Genomic DNA, 17,617 nt, shown 5'->3' with positions numbered 1-17,617 from the left:
CAACAGTATTTGACAGAGAAATATATATAAAAAAATTTTTTTGATGGCAACAATTAAAAACTCTTCAAGTTTAATTCAGTAAATGCTCATAATCATATGAAGATTTCACTCACAGAATGTAGTTGATTCCTTTATGTGTGTTTGAAAGAGATTTCATGTGTTTCTCTCTCATGAGTTTTTCTTCAGCGGAGCCGTTCTGATAATCGTTGAAGTCAAACACAGTTCGTACATCTGTTGAAAACTGAGCAGCAGCAAACTGACAACAAACAACAACAACATTATCATCATTAGACGTAATGTTCACACCTCATTACACATGTTTATAATATGGACATTCACATGCTGATTCTGCTGGTTAGTGATCAGGTTTTTGGTGGTATTTCACATTATTAGCTGATGTATTATTTTACCTTTATGGATGAGTTAGAAAGTTTTCTCATAACTTCTTTAATAAAATTTTTGTTCATTTCAAACTCGTGGGTTTTGAAACTGCTGGATCCATCAAAGAGAAACACCAGATTGACTTCTCTATTGGTGCATTCTGCAGAAACACCACAACATACACAAACTCTGCTGTTACTTCTAATATAACAAGTATAACATAATATCATGTATTTAATCTTTAATTCAGTTATCAACTAATAGATCTAATAGATAGAAATGAAATAAAGCAACACAGGGTTTACAGTGTTAGAGTCTGAGATGGTTAAACTGAATGACGCCTTGGATTGTGTGAGACTCTTCAGACCTTGGTAAGCAGCGGTGAAGTTAGAGACGATCTGTAAGCTGCTGTTGAACTGATAACAAACACTGTTCAGATACGAGTTTTCATCACACTCATGAGGAACATACGGACTGCAGCTCTGAGAAAGAGACACATATCATTAGCATCTCATGAAGGAGGTCTGACTGTCAGAGACTCTGAACTTACAGTGAGAGCAGCAGAAGACACAGCAGCAGACATGCCGAAGAAGCGGACGCTCTCTGAACCTGTCAAACCCCAGAGAGAGAGAGAGAGAGAGAGAGAGGGAGAGAGAGGGAGAGAGAGGGAGAGGCTCAGTATACATGTGCTGGTCATATAATTAGAATATCATCAAAAAGTAGATTTATTTCTCTAATTCTATTCAAAAAGTAAAACTTGTATCATTCTGTGTGTAATGACTGAATATAATATACATTTCAAATGTTTATTTCTTTTAATTTTGATAATCATAACTGACAACTAAGGAAAATCCCAAATTCAGTATCTCAGAAAATTTGAATATTGTGAAAAGGTTCAATATTGAAGACAACGTGTGCCACACTCATCAGCTTATTAACTCAAAACACCTGGAAAGCCTTTAAATTGTCTCTCAGTTTAGTTCTGTATGCCACGCCGCATTGCTGCAGTAATTCAGACAAAAGGAGCCCCAACTGAGTATTGAGTGCTGTACATGCTCATACTTTTCATTTGGCCAAGATTTCTAAAAATCCTTTCTTTCTATTGGTCTTAAGTAATTTCCGGAGATACTGAATTTGGGATTTTCCTTAGTTGTCCGTTATAATCCTCAAAATTAAAGGAAATAAACATTTGAAATATATTAGGGTGTACTCACACTAGCCAGTTTGAACCGTGCCCGAGTGCGTTGTTGATCTACGGCAGAGGTGCAAAACGCATAAAAATTAAAAACTGCAAAGTCCTTGCTGCACTTCAGCTGGCACCTCAGCTGCAAACATCCTCATACGAGCAGCACGATTACGTGAAAATTTTCACGCCACTAAGGCGATACATCTGTTTAACAACAGGCTGTGAGAGGGCTGTGGACCAAACGACACAAAATTATCCACAAAGAAAAGAGAGCGATGCACTCCATTGTGTTCAGAGAGCACCGCTCTTCCTGTTTATCCCGAAACCATTGCACCATAATGACGTAAGCGTGCTCCGGCACGAATGCTGAAACCCTATATGTGAGTGCAGGCCAGAGGGGGAGTGGGGAGGGGGGACAATCGTACTCGGGCCCGGTTCATGGCAACCGTGCCTAGTGTGAGTACACCCTTAGTCTGTGTCATTGGTCTCAAACTCAATTCCTGGAGGGCCACAGCTCTGCACAGTTTTGCTCCAACCCTAATCAAACACACCTGATCCAGCTAATCAAGGTCTTCAGGATTACTAGAAACTTCCAAGCAGGTGTGATTTGGAGCTAAACTCTACAGAGCTGTGGCCCTCCAGGAATTGAGTTTGAGACCACTGGTCTGTGTGTAATGAATGAATACAATAAATAAGTTTCACTTTTTGAATGGAATTAGTGAAATAAATCAACTTTTTGATGCTATTCTACTTATGTGACCAGCACCTGTAAAGCAGTGAAAGTCCAGAGCAGTCACTGAGAGATGGCTGTGATGCTGATACCTGGACGCTGCAGCCGTTTGCAGGACTGCAGATCTGCTGTGCAGCTGTACATCTCCCCTGTTGAGTTTCCTTCCAAAGGAGCTCCAACAATGATCCTGAGAAACACAACCAATCAGACATTCAAGACCATCAGGAAACACCTAGCAACCACACAGAACACCCTAACAACCAATGTGTGTCTGACTCACTGCTTCCTGTTTCCAAACTCAGTCTGATAAACGCTGTAACCAAAGAAATCTTCCGGCGTGCCGTTAAATCTCAGTGGATGTTCAGTGTCGATGTTCAAGGCCTCTGAAAGAGACGCTGGAGAAACAAGAGAGAGACTGTTGAGACATCAGGAGACGCTTGTGAGATTTCTTCTAAATGATTATTTCTGGTCTTGAGAATGTGGTGTGAGGAACATGGGAGATCTCTTTATTGACTCACCGGAAGGTACCTTCAGTCAGACTCAAACTCAAGCTGTCTGAGGAGCAGTTGAGCCTCGATGTCAATATTTAATCTAGTAACAGTTTAAAGCTAACACTAAGTTTCTCTTCATTACCCAGCAATGTGTACAGTATGCAGCCGTCATGAACCGCACAGTGACACAATGGTAGAAGATCCAAAGACAATGGGTAATCCCAAATCATATACACAGGTTATCAGTCCAGACAATAACAACAGGGCAAAAATCACAGCCTAAAGGCTAATCCAAAACCAGACAGAGTAACAAGAGCAGGAGCCAAGGCGGACACGGTTTTCACACTGCAAGCATTTGTACAGCGTCACAGCAGCTCCAAAGCTACGTTTTTCTTTTCAAAGACAACTATAAAAGGATACACTGCTCTCCGTGATGGTGATTTCAAATGAAAATATAACATTTAAAAACCTCTATTTCTATGGACATCTAGAGAAGCTCTTATTGAGAATTAATAAAGTTGTAACAGCACAGTATTATTATTTATAAACAAAACAAACAAAACACTGGGAAGTGGATGCAGCCGACATGAAGACACAAAACCAGGAACCACAGCATAGACAAACAACGAATAATACAGCCAGACAGAGTGGTGTGTGAGACGAGAATATATAGTCCATGACAATGAGCAACAGCTGTGTGTGTGATTGAGAGACAGGTGTGCGGAGTTAAGGTAAACGAGTCCGGGAGCAAGGGAGAAGCACGGGTGTAGCAACTGAAACAATAATGAGGTAACAAGATAGGCGGGGTAAGAAAAGAGACAGGACAAAGCACATGGCACCAAAGAAACACAACACTCACCGAAGACAGTGACAGAAAGACAGAAGACTGTGTCAACCATTTTACAAAGTGTGCACCAAGCCAAATGTCTCAATACAAGCTCAAACAGTTCGATCATATGATGTGTTAATAATCCAATTAGTGAAAGATTAATTCATAAGACATTTATTGTGATTTTAAGAATTCTGTGAGTCAGTTTTGATAAAGTCATTGGGTACATTTCTGTTTCTAACAACAGATGTTGTGCATTGTAACCTGTACAGCTCTATTCTCTTACTGTGTGTCAATTGACAGTAACATAAGTGAGTAACATAACTTTATTTCTGCATAATTTCACATCTTAATACAGGCTTAAACTCAGATTTTATGGGTTGTTTTTACATCATTTATTAGATGTCAAGCACTTGACTTGGTGTACACTTTGTAAAGTTGTTGAGATCACCTCTGAAAATAAAGAGGAGACAAATGTGAGAGAAAAATGTAGGAGAAAAGTCTGAGCACTAGTGTGATGATGATGATGATGATGATGATTATGAAGATGAAATGTCTTCTAAAGCTTTAAAGGAGATCATTCGGAGAGTGTTAGATTTTTTTCTCAGGAGACAAGTGTGAGAAGCAGGAGACTCAAACTAAAATCTCTGTTTGATAAATAACCTCATAAATATAACCCAGCAGTTGGGTTATTTTGACCAGAGGAGGGTAGTCCGAGGGCCAAAGAATATAAGAGGGCTTTTACACTGGACTCGTTTGCTGTGGTCCGAGCCTGATTGTTCCCGGCGCCGCCCGTAGCATTGGTCTGCTTTCACACTCAATAGTTTTATCAAACCCAGGTGTGTTTGCAGTCACCTTACGTCATCGCAAACGCACACGGAAAACGCATGGAGGACACAACGCGACTGAGCATAGTAATTTTTTTCGTTATTTTGGTGCTATTATGCACAGCATAGTAATTAATTTGTAATTATTTAATTTTAATTTATTTAATTTTGACTTTGAGGATTGTGTGGAATCAACCGCGGCTCTCTCTTGTTTGAGGAAACAATGATATCCACAGTGTTACACATGGGCAGGATACTTTACTTCCTGAACAAGTGCGCACCTGAGTCTGTGTTGCTTGCACATTCAGGAGAACGGCACCACAGTTCGAGAGCAACTGAACTCAGACCACCTTCTCCAGATAGTCTCTGGTTCGGTACCCCAGTGCGCACCAGGGTCCGATGACAGCGTTCACATTAGCGATTTTTCATGCAAACCGTGCCCCGTTCCACACTAAACTGCCAGTGTGAAAGCCCCCTAAAAGTCCTGACATATTTTTGCTCCACTAATGAGCAAAGTCATTCCTTTCAAGTCACAAATGAGTCTGAAGTCAAATCGCAAGTCCTCAAAGAGTTAAAGTTAATGAGATAATTAAGTGATTAATTAAATGATGATTGCACATTAGTGATGAACATCTGCTGTTAACAATCAACATCATGGTGGCGTCTTGTGTGCGTTTAATTAGTCTCTTGACTCTTTTAATAATTCAAAGTAGTTTGTTTCACAGCAAACATTTCTATAGTCTATTAAGCAAATGCCTCCTTAATGTGTCAATATTGAAGAAAAAAATAAAAGCTATATCAGCTCAGGCTTTCAGACATGAACCCAGCATGCATTGCATCATGAAGCATTCTGTTGATCATCACCATTGTTGAGATTCGTATACTGGTTCTTGATGTTTGAGTGTGTCCAAATAGTACAGTAGTTTTTTTTTTGTTTTTTTTATGTGTATTATTATTTTATTAATTCACTATATATATTGTGATGAGATTTGACACGGTTATTATAAAGAAGGAAGAAGATGGGTCGGCTTGATGGACTCTCATTTTAATTATAAAACAATAAACAATAATGCGCATCAAGTGCGATCAGCGTGCCCTTGCACAATACTACTCAAATAACTCAGACTTCTGGTCGTTGTCACTCCCAGTATCGCCCACGAGGTCCCAGCTTGTCTCTCTCTCTGTCGTGCTCCGGCTTATATCCGGTCTCTCCACGCCAATTACTCTGATTGGTTTGATAATCTTTCATAGGTGTAGGTACATGAGGTTTAATCTTCTGGACCAGTCCTTTTCACAAATGAATCACTCTGATCAAACTCTAAAACGCTCAACGTGAAAGTACATGGCTTAAATGGATTAAAATAGTGTTTTAAAAAGATTCAGTTAACAAATTAATAAACCATTCCATTCAGAGACCAGCAGATATGAGCCTAGAATATGAATGAAATGCATTTAATTAGCCTACGCATTAAGCATTTGCCTCCCATAGCCTACTTGTCTGTAAATAGAATGCTTTGTTAAAAATTTCGTTTAGACTTTTTAAAACACACTAATGCATTACGCCATATTAAGCGTTTTCCTTTAGGCAAATGGTTTTCTTACGGGATGAAAACGCTTACAACATGGCTTATTCAAGGATGTGCATTTATTACATGGACGGAGTAAAAACAAAGTGTCTAAAGCGTGTGCGCATCACTGATCTCTAAATAGTACCACTGATTGATATGTACAAGTTTAACTTAACTCTGTCCGAAAACAGTTCTGGTGCAACACGTGACCAAGCGCTGTAAGCAGCCTTGCGCCGGTGTTCTGGTTTCCCATAAAGCAGCGGTTCTCAATTGCAGTCCTCGCGCCCCACTGCTCTGCACAAATGTCTGCGCTTCAGACATTTGTTCTATTCGAACATAAGTGGCCTGCGAAGTTGAGATCACAGGATATTCAGCCATGATTCCAGTTCGAAGTGTACATAGCTATATGTTCCAATCAAAGTGCATTGAAGTGTACAAGACCTGAATTTAAATTGTATTGATTTACAGAGGTATGTCACAGTTGTCCATGTTTAAAGACGCTGCACAGCACAAATCAGTGAATGAATGTTTCGATGTGAGGTAAACTTCAACAGATTTCCCCTGCTCAGGCAGTAGGGAGCAATGAACAATTGGAACACTGTTCATGCACGGAGTTAATTTCTAATGAGCTGATTATCTGAATTGGGTGTGTTAACAAAGAGAAACTGTGCACATCGTTTTGTCTGACTGTACATCTAACAGCAGCCCGCAGCACCTGCCGCCACTAAATGACATTATATTTGTCCCATATTGTCATTAATATACATACTGGCTTCAACTTGGACCACTAAATAAATAGACTGCTATTGTTATGCAAGTATGAGGGTTAGATTATTTAGTGTACAGGTCATTTCAAGAGTGATAAACAAAGTGATAGATAATATTTATTTTAATGCATTTAAAAATGTTTAAAAATGTGGAAACCACTCATTGCATCACACCATCTCCTGACTGCATTATTATTTGTAACATAGTGACTTTATGGAGAGTGTGTATACATGTTTATAAGTCTAACGGTTTATATTTCATTAATTAAGGGAAATTAACAAGTGTCTCAGCCCTCAAGGGACTATTTGGCCAACAAGCTTATTCCTGCTTGAAAAGCGAAACGTTATTGATAATGTAAAAAACATCAACTTTGAAACACATGCTGATTGATGGACTAGCATTACTCAACATTACTTACCCCCTTCCAGCAACGCTACATTCAGTGAAGGTAAAATAGTAAAAAACATAGTTCATTTAAATGAAACCAGAAGCTGAACCAGAACATTTCTAAAAATACCCCACCCTGCTTATGAAGATCTGTACACTGTAATGTATGTTGCAGTTTGACATTGCCAACCTTTCAATTAAGTTGACAGTAAGTAATAAAACAGTATTGAGCATTGAGTAGTTGAGTATTGTGCATTTTTCCTTACCACTAATTCTTAATAATTGTTTAATGATTTTAATGGAACCGGAATCAGAACCGGAACCATTAGGTGGAACCAGAACCGGAAAATTTCTAACGATTCACAACGAGGCCCGTTTGTGACTCGGAAGGAATGATTTGGTTCCTTCCCCAGGCTAAATCAGCTGCTGAGTTCCTGAGTGGAGCAAAAAAAATGTCAGGACTTTTACTCTTTGGCCCCTGGACTACCCACCTCTGTTCAAAATAACCCAACCGCTGGGTCAGAACAACCCAACTGCTGGGTTGGTCCCTTTTTAACCCAGTGCTGGGTTATATTTAACCCAGCATCTTTTTAGAGTCCTTTGAGGGAATAAGAAGTGTAGTGTTTTATTAAATATTAACACTGAGTTTGGTTTTGCAGATGGTGTTCATTCACACAATGAGGAGAAAACGAGGGCATGTAGCTGTTGGTGAGGTTGATGGTTTGAGGAAAGAAACTTTTGTTTTTGGCTGTTCTGGTTCTCAGTGTCCGGAAGCCGATCAAAGAGGAAAAGCCCCGCTCGTGAGGCAGCCCTGACCTCTTTTCTTATTCTGGGTGTGTTCAGTTCCTGAAGGGCGAGCAGGAGCAACAATACTCAGAAAACCTTTAGAGAACACAATTCACTAATTAAGAGTTAGTAATGAATGGGTTTTCAGTGTTCCCTAAACTAAAACCTTAGCCGATAATCTTCTCTGCAGTCTGGACTGTCTGTTGTAGTTTTTTTGACATCTGCTAAGCTAAACAAACCAGCCTAGAAATTCATTCTGGTTTCAGAGAATCAGTCAGTCTGTCTATCTAGAGATGTGCACAGACAGACATCAGCATCATTCATCTGCAGTCTGATATTAAACGAATGAAACAATCACAATCATCAACATGCTGCAAGAGAGAGACCCAGTGCATGAATAAACTGTTCTGTTCTGAGTGATGACAAAACTGAAAGAGATTTCACAAGTGAATTTGAGAGCTAGAATCTCTCCAGCTGAAGTGAACGGTTTAATAACAGAACAGCTGCATTACTCACACAAAGGCCGGGATGCGCAGTGTTTGTTTGACACTGATCATAGTCAGGATAACACACAAACAGCAGCATTACGAAACAGTTCAGTAAGCTCTGGCTGCAGAACACAAGCCGTTCAGCCCCGCTCTAACTTAATGTAAATGTAAGAAAACGTCTAGATGAACACAAATTATTTTAAACATTATTTACTAATGGATGATTTGTATCTTATGGAGAAATCTCTCACCCCACATGAAGATAATCCAGATGTGCGTCTCCATTCTGCTGCTGCTGGTCTGTTTGTGATGAGATTGCTCAGATTCCTCAGAGCTTCAGGTCAGTGCCAGCACTCCTCCTTCATGGTTTTACATGCTATGTATAACCCTGTCAGGTTTATCTTGTACATATTAAACCACAATCAGAGGCTACCTGTACCTTATTTTTATTTTTTATAATATACACAGCAAATCTCCAGTGTTAACACTGAGTGTGGACTCATATAAACTCTGAAGCAGTGTTAAAAGTAACACTGAAGCAGCGTTGAAGTTAATGAGATAATTAGGTGATTAACCGATTCATGATTGACCATTTTTGAAGACACCTGATATTAACAAGCAGAATAACCAAACGAGAAAATAACAATTTGTGTGTCACCATTATAGTGGTCAGTGTTTGCTTTAGTTGGGATCTTGACCCTAGACTCTTTTAAATTTTACATTTTGTTTGGCTGGTATAGGAGAATTATAAGAGACAGACAAGCCAAGAGCAAAAGTCATTGGGTGATGACGATTATGTTTTAATGAAATCATTGTTTGACCTGAATCAATGAACTCATTTAGAATCTGCTCTCTGAGTTATATTTCCTTTACTGACTAGCTTTGCATGTAAAGTTTCAACATGCTGAGGTTTTTTGACATATGCAAACAAAATTACTATTACGTTTGTGATGTTTGCCGGTCAATTTCACCCGCATATTTTAACACTCTTAAGGCCACTGTACTGACCCAAAATAGTAACATTTCTTTATTTATTTATTTTTTTTACTTCTTTATGAAGCTAAAAAATGAGGATTTCCACACTTATTTCAATACAGAAAAATATTTTGTCAGCCACAGATGGTAAAAATTCCCTATCATTTATTTTTTCAAGCTACCTGAAATAATATTTAAACCTTTTTCCTTTTCTTGATATTTTGTGACTTTTTCTCATTTATCATCATGGACATGCATGCAAAGTTTCAACATGCTGGTGTTTTTTGACATATACAAGCAAAATTACTATTACGTTTGTGATGTTAGCGGGTTAATTTGACCCTCATAGGCAGCTATTCAAAAGAAACTGTACAGAAACAAAATAAAAACATTTATTTCATGTATGTCAGGGCATCAACTCCAGTTCTATAGTGTAAGTGTATCTAAAAGTGCTCTAACCCTAACCAAACACACTTCAGAAAGCTAAATCATGGTGTTCAAAATTAATGGCAAATTTCAAATGACAAACCTGAGCTACCCAGAGAGATTCTGAACATGGAGGGCAGAAACGTGCATCTGGAGTCATACCCACATAAAACAAAGGAGTGAACACAGATGATAGGAAAAAATGGAAGAGATGTGAGGTGTGCCCATTCAAGCGCGACAGCAAAACCAGCACCATATGTGTGAAGTGCGAGAAATTCATATGCCAAAGGCACACACTTGCTGTGTGCTCATCATGTCGGAAGTAACTTCTAGACTTTATGAAATGAAGTTACAAAACAGCCAACTAAAGAAAAGAAAATATATTCATTATACAGCTACATGTAATTGTTCAGTTATTATGTTCTAAGAAAAAAAAATGTATATGCAAAACAAGTCAGCATACTGTTTATTTTCAAATATTTGACAAATGTTGATAATAAAAGTTTACAGTTTGTACCTGAATCTTTGTTTTTTTTTTCATAGTGTGATTTTTGAGGAATTGTATTGAATCCAATTAGGGTCAATTTGACCCGCTTCATAAATTGAAATCGAACATTGCACAAGGGTTAAATTTAATAAGTCTTTATATATTGTACTTGTGTGGTAATGTACTGTGTACACAATTATTCAATACACTTTCAATAAATTTCATATATATTTTGGGCAGCTGTCCATCAGTTTTTAGTAATGACACGTTTGTATGTGTTACAACTTACAAGTTGTTTGGTCATCTAATATCAGACCGTCGACCCTCGCAGGGTGTCTAGGCGTTTCACCTACTCGGGGAAGAAGGGAAGGAGAAGGATAGTAAAAGAAGAACAAAACAAAACAAGGCTCCTGTGGGTTTTCCTAGCATGGGTTACAACTACTATTGAGCTAGTATGTCAGGTGCAGCTAGTGTGTCATGAACCTTAACTTAGTGTCAGGTGTTCTACCTATTGTGAGGATGGCTGCACGTTTCTTCATGGTGGGTATGTGTAACTTTGTTACACTAAAAGTTGGATATTCTACCTGTGGGAAGAATATGTTTGTTGAATGTGTTATCAGTAGATGTGTTTACCTCTGTTGTGTGTGTTAATGGTGTAGTGCATGTGTGGTCAGATCTGTTCAGGTCTGTGTTGTCTCCCCCTTTTTCTAGCATGTCACTGAAGACTGGCTCTCTGCATCCTTGGCTTGGATGAGGGCGTGTCCATGGTCTAATGAGGGTCAGTCCAGCAAGGCAGGAAGTTCTTTAGCAGACAGTCGGAGGCAGTTTGGCATGGCTGTGTGAAGCTGGGTTGTAAAACTTTGTCTCCTATGTTGCATTCTTCTTGTGATGCCTTCTGGCTGTAGCAGACTTTCTGACCTTCTGTGCTCTGGTGGTTGCTGTTGCACAGACAGGGAATGTGGTTCTTGGAGTTGGAGTTCATTTGACAGTTTGTTAGTGACTGTGTTAGGTGACTGAGGTGATGTCCTTTAGTACCTCAGATTTTTCATCAACGGTTGGCCGTGGAAGACTTGTTCGTTCTGGGTCGTTGTTGAACAGGTGCTTGTCATCTCTGATGTGGTGCACCAGGTGATCACCGGCCTTCCGTTCTGTTGCTGGTCACAGCGAGCACGACTCAACTTTGTGGTCATACGCATTTGAATTGTCTTGAAAGAACTCTCTCAGTTGTTTCATGACTTGTTCCATGTCTTCTGATGGTAAGCTGTCATGTTCTTGTGCATACTCAGCACTGTGCATGTCTGAGTGGTGCTGAAGTGGGTTTTGTTGTCGCTTACCCACACGAGTTGCTCTTGGATGAGTCAGGTGATTACCTTTGGATATCTGGTTAGGTTTCCAGATGTTCTTATCCTTTTGGTTTATTGAGAAACGTGGCTGGTCCCATGGATTTTTCCAGCAGTTGGGCTGAAAGCGGTCGTGGATATGGGCGTCAGGCTCTCTGTGCTCTTGTTGGAAGACTCTGGTGTTGTGATGCCACTGGGTGTCGTTCAGTGCAAGGCTTGAGTCTTTGTTAACAAAGAGTTCAAGAGTGTGGATGTTTTGTTACCTTTCTTTGAGGCCAACTTCTGCTTGTTATAGGCCTTCTGTGTTAGGTCACGCAACTGTTGGATGGTCATGGAGTTTGGACAGGCCATGACACCTAGATGGTGACTGACTCCAGGGTGCATATTTCTTAGAAAGAGGCTTTTGAAGTTCACATCCTCTTCAAGGTCAGGCTTGTTTTGTGCACCAAAGTAGGCTTGTCGGAGTCGGTTGTAATAAGCTTGTGGAGTCTCTTGATGACCTTGTTTGGTTTCCAAGGCAGTTAACAGTCCATGTTCAGACTCTGGGTCTGTAAACTCTTTAATCAGGACCTCACAAAGTCGCTGGTAGTTTGACTTGGTTTGACTGGGCTGTCGATCTAGGAAGTTTCGTACCTCGGGACTGGACGTGGCTCTAAGTAGATATAACCAGTCTCTGTCAGTCACATGAGGTCTCACTTCCAGATGAAATTGATATCTCGCAGGTAAGCTTGGATGTCGGGGCTCTCTGTGGAGTTCGGGTTGAACCTGCTGATGTTTTTAGACAGCTTGTTGAGGTCTTTGATGGTCTTCCCGTGTGCAGCTCCAAGGCCTTGGACGGGAGGTTTTCTTTCATTGGCAGGAAAGGGTTGTGTAGCGAAGGCAGGTGAGGTTTTGGATTGTGGCCCTTCGCTCCTTTCGTCATATGCCAGTTCTTGGACGTAGGACTCTGCTCTGCTCAGCAGTGATGAGGCTAAGAGAGGTTTCTCTTTCCTTGGCTCTTGTTTGTGCTTGTAAGCATTTTGGAGTTCTTTTCTGACCATGTAGAGCTCATCGTTGGTATCGTCTAGTTGTTGGGTCAGATTGTCCATTTCAGTTCTGTACCTTTCAAGGTGGTCTTTCAAAGCACTGATTTCAGAACTCTTGTTTCTGATGTCTAGCTTGGTTTCTCCAGTAGCTGTTCGGCATACTGGAGTCTGTTTACCAGGTCTTTCTGAGCAGCCGTTGCATGTTGCTGGTCGAGCTGAGCTGCTGCCAGGGCTGCTTGGAGCTTCATAACTTGTTCTGTTGTATCCTGCTCCCTCTCGCTGGGTGCTTTGAGTTGATCTTGAACTTTCACTTCCAGCTTGTCTATGCGATGTTGAGCACGTGTCAGCTCCTCTTGAAGGTGGGTGATGTCCTTGTCGCTCAGTTTCAGCTGGGTTGTGAAGGCATAGCTTAGTGAGCTCGTGATCTTGACTAGCTCCTCATGGTCGTTGTTCTGGCTTGAATCTTGTGTCAGGAATCTTCTCAGGATTAGGATTATTATTAAAAATAATAACAGTTCAAATGTCTTTGGAGTGAGGCTGTCTGTCATGCCTCTCAGCCAAATGTTCACATCTTCCCCATGGGCAATGGGGTCTGCAGTCTGCGGCATGTTGGCACGCTGGGGAGAAGAGAGACTGACACAGATCTGTGTGGAGTAAAAGCCTATGTGTTGTCGGACAACTAAGTGTTGTATCAGTTATTGTGAACCACTAGTGAAATGTGGTGATGACTGTGTTGGTCTCAGGGTGTCTAAGTAGACTAGAGATGCAAAGACTTTGTCACTCTAATGAGGAGGAGGAAAAGAGAGAAAGAGGTGAAAAACAAATTTAATGACAAGCAAAATTTTATGTTTTTCAAATTAGGAAAATATTTTTTTCCAATTAAATGTTATCAAAAAGGTAAACAATATTATTATATTTCTTGTTTTGGACAAAAGAATACAATAATACTTCTGATATCTCTTTTCTTAGTCTGACAGGATTGACACCATACACCTTACAGTTGGACCGCTCACCAGGGAGGCTGCAAAAGCGACAGTTATTCAACACGTATCTCTATTAAATTGATCTCACATTGGATGAGATGCTAAAACTTGGATTGCGTTTCCAAATGTAGGGAGGTTAGGAATAACAAAGGAGAGGTTTGATTACAATCAAAATTCATAAGAATGATTTGTCGTCTTTGGCACGATTGTGTATTTAATTCACTTAGAATTGATTGATGGTTCTTACATGTCCTACAAATGTAAAAAGAAAAGAGGAAAGTAAAGGAAAGCGAGGACGGAGATGGTAAGTCTCAGTAGTGGTTATCTCAACTACAAGGAGAGCGTTGTGTTAGTTGCTGCTAACCAAACAAAATAAACTTTAAGTGAAAGAGAGTTGTCTTTCTAATTTATTTGAACTCGTAGTGAGGGATAACAATGTCTCCTTTTAGGGCTCAGGTGTGTCGTTCCCAGGCTAGGATACACTAAGGAAAGAAATGGTAAGCAAAAGTAAAATTAAAAAAATTAATAAATGGGCAAAATATGCAAAAATGAAATTAAAAAGAGGAAATCAATAAGTAAAACAATAGTGGTTAAGTGTATAACCAAAACAGGAAGAGGGGTAAAAGGCATTCAAATAAGTAAAGGTCTGAATAGCATATTTTCAGATGGGTAATAAATAAATTAGGAAGAATAAGTTTACTTAACTTCCAAAGTTCAAGGCTTATTCATTCCTAAAATAATTAGGCCCAAAAGAGAATACTAGGAATAAAAGATCATATGAAATGATCTGAGAGGGAAATTTTAAATGATTCAAAATAAATGTAATGTTTCAATTAAATTTCAATTTGTCACAATTAATAATTGTGAGTTAGTATTTTCCTTTCTAGTAAAATGAAAATAAGTGGTTTAGTGAGAAAAAAGAGCAATAAAAGAGAAAGAGACTAACAAGTGTTAGATAAGATGTTTAAAGGGTTACATCACGTCAGCGTTGCCCAAACACACACTATTCATCCAGTGAATTGTGATGCTAACAGCTAACCTTTGAGACTAGTGGCTTTATTCAATGTAAATGCAATGGTTTCGTTAGCTTAGCAACACCGTGGAGTTTGTTTACACAAGTGCGCTGCTCTTGCACAGTTCAGAGTTGCTCCGGAAGTACGTTAAGGCTTCCGGGTCACGGGCGTCACTATGGCAACCAAAACACAATCGTAGTGTGTAACGTAGTGAATTAACGTTAGCACATGAATCGTTGCATTGTTGCAAATACAGTTAAGCATGTTACATGAAATGTCGGTTCATTTCAACACTATACAAATAACAACACCGCCTAAGATATAGCAGCTTTTGCTGTAGTTAGGGGGACACAGTGATGGCGATCTGAATCTCGGTGCCAGTTTCTCTGGACACGAACACAAAAGTTTTCCTTCGCTGTTGGTACACAGTTAAAATTTACTTGATTAAGCTTTTAAAACACTCCCATTCAAATTACTCTCGGACACACGCAGTGTTACGCGAGATTGCATTCACTTTGTGAATGGACACAGACAGGCAAACATTTTCTAATGTTTAACTTAGGGGAGTCAAATATCAAATTTGATTCGGCAGTGGAACACGCACTGGCAATCAAACAATATGAAATATGAATACGGAGGCTCTGATAATAGATAATAGATTGAGGAACACGCTCAAAACTATTCTTTATTCACCGATTTATATCCCTTTTGAAACACTAACAGTTTAGCTCTGTTCAGCAAACAGTGACTGAGATAGCTTTTGAGACACTGGAACACGCAGTAAACTCAAATCAGCTATAAAACAAGGCATTACACAAATGAGGAACACGCTCATTTTCTACCTTATTGTACGATCTCAGATGTTTACTTTTAAGTTCACTTACTGCTGTTAACAATGAAGAGACGGACTTGAGTTCTAGCTGCTTTCATTCATTTGAGGGGGGCGCGCGCTGCTTACGTCACGCGTCACACAAACACACACACACGTCTTGCTAGCTTCTCATCTTTCAGTCCTTTAGCAAAAATCAAAGATTAAATAACTTGGTTTATGCTTACAATTTAGATTAAACTGCCCGCATTCTCCACCAAACTGTAAGGGAAACAGGTCAATTTAGCTCAAAGGGAATCATTTAAGATTTTAAAGGGAATTTGAACAGAATCACAGTCTGGAGGTAAAGTTATGTGCATCTCCTGTGAAGAAGGAGCCTCGGTGAAAGGGCTATCCCGAGGTCGTTGATTGGCTGGAAGTTCAGTCGCTGAAGTGACGTCTTGGGAAGCCCGTGGTTGTTGGGCGTTGGCTGAAAGTGCAGAGTCGTGTGGGCTGGTTGAAGTTGAACGGGCACCCGAGGTCAGGCGTCGGAGACTCGACGTTACAAAACTTAACTCAGAACACGAAACTCTCAAACGGAAAAGAAAAGAAATAAAGTTTGACGAGACTAGGTTGTGTTCCTTCTCATAGTGGCTAAGTAGCAGCAGGCGTGCAGGCTGAAGCACGCAGGAACCGCGCTCAAAGAACAGTGATGACAAACAGCATGTCTAGAAGCTACAAGCTAAAGCTAGGTAGCGAAGCTACAAGCTAAAAGCAAGGTAGCGAAGCTACAAGCTAAAAGCAGGCATGACTAATAACAGACTAAAAGCATGACTGATAGCACAAGCAAGGCTAGAACTAAAAGCAGACATTTTACGATGTCCTCAGTTTTTAAACTGGCCTGTTGGCCACACCTCAAATGTTGTCTTGACCAATCAGATATTGTCTTGGCTCGGGGGGTATCATAAATCATTTGTTTATCTTACCAAGCATGTGGTCCGAATTTTCCTGCCTTGCAGGGTTTAATTTTGGACATAATTCCTATAACACGAATACGATACATGGGACAAATAAATTATTGTCTGAACTAATTCAAGCAAGCAGATTGGATCACAGACATACCAAACATAATTACAAATCGTTAAGCTATGCCATAGTTGTAAAAAAAAAACATACACAATAAGTGATTATAACATGATTGTCAAATGTGTGGGTTACACATAAATGAATATGAAGTGAAGCGATGGACTGATTCATTTATAAGTCTTTTTGAGTTCATTCTGGTCCATATATATGTACAAAAGCAGTTTCTTTGCCATTCTCTTGACAAATACTTCTGTGGAGACAAATGTTTAAAGCCCTTCCCACCCTTAGGAATTTCAGTCTGGTTCTGCTGGGTGGGGGAAGTCAATGGAAGTGTTTAACTTGATCTCCTGGGTTTACATGTGTTGTCCAGCGTTGCATTTCCATTACGAACAACACAATTGAAATTGTAAATAATTGTTCCAGTGGTGTTAATGTTGAAAGCTGTTGTGTGAACAAGTTGGTTGGTCATCTTGCTTGGTTCTTGTGGCACTAGAACTGATTTATGACTTCCTGAGGAATTCGGCTCTCGTGTTTCAAACATCGCTTTGATAGACTCTTTAATTTGTCTGGTTCGACTCATTTCTGTTACACTCAGCATCCTGCATTAATGACGTCACTAAAACCGTTTTTTGACTAACCTCCACCCACAGGAATACACAAAAAAGGGGGCGTGGTCTTGTTCCGCTCCAACGGAGAAGAAGGAAGAGCTGCATTTGAAGAGTGCGTTCGTCGCCATGTCATCGAAATGCTGTTATTTTCATCTCGGAGTCCAATCACCTTTGTTTGGGCTTCCCAGGGTTGCTGTACTTAGAGATCAATGGTTACAATTTATGTTTAACTTGGTTCCCGAAAGTTATAATCCACATGTAAAACTATGTGCAGCATATTTTGCTGAAGACAGCTTCCTCAATCTCAATCAGTTTAATGCTGGATTCGCACAAAGATTATTCTTGAAAGATGGAGCAGTTCCCTCTTTGTCTGGAGAAGGCACTGTTTATGGACCACAAGCGGTAAGTGTATTACATTATTTAAG

At 39.8% G+C, this 17,617-nt stretch overlaps 1 protein-coding gene across 3 annotated transcripts in view; it reads right to left on the bottom strand.

Moving 5' to 3' along the window:
- Positions 1–17,617, bottom strand: part of LOC127952380 (integrin alpha-L-like) — a 158,900-nt gene that overhangs the window by 45,109 nt on the left and 96,174 nt on the right. The gene's annotated exons all lie outside the window — the stretch shown is intronic.

Source organism: Carassius gibelio, chromosome B3 (assembly GCF_023724105.1).
Source record: "Carassius gibelio isolate Cgi1373 ecotype wild population from Czech Republic chromosome B3, carGib1.2-hapl.c, whole genome shotgun sequence".
Taxonomy (NCBI): Eukaryota; Metazoa; Chordata; class Actinopteri; order Cypriniformes; family Cyprinidae; genus Carassius; species Carassius gibelio.
The sequence above is the reverse complement of the archived record's forward strand: the minus strand, read 5'-3'. Positions and strand labels throughout refer to the sequence as shown.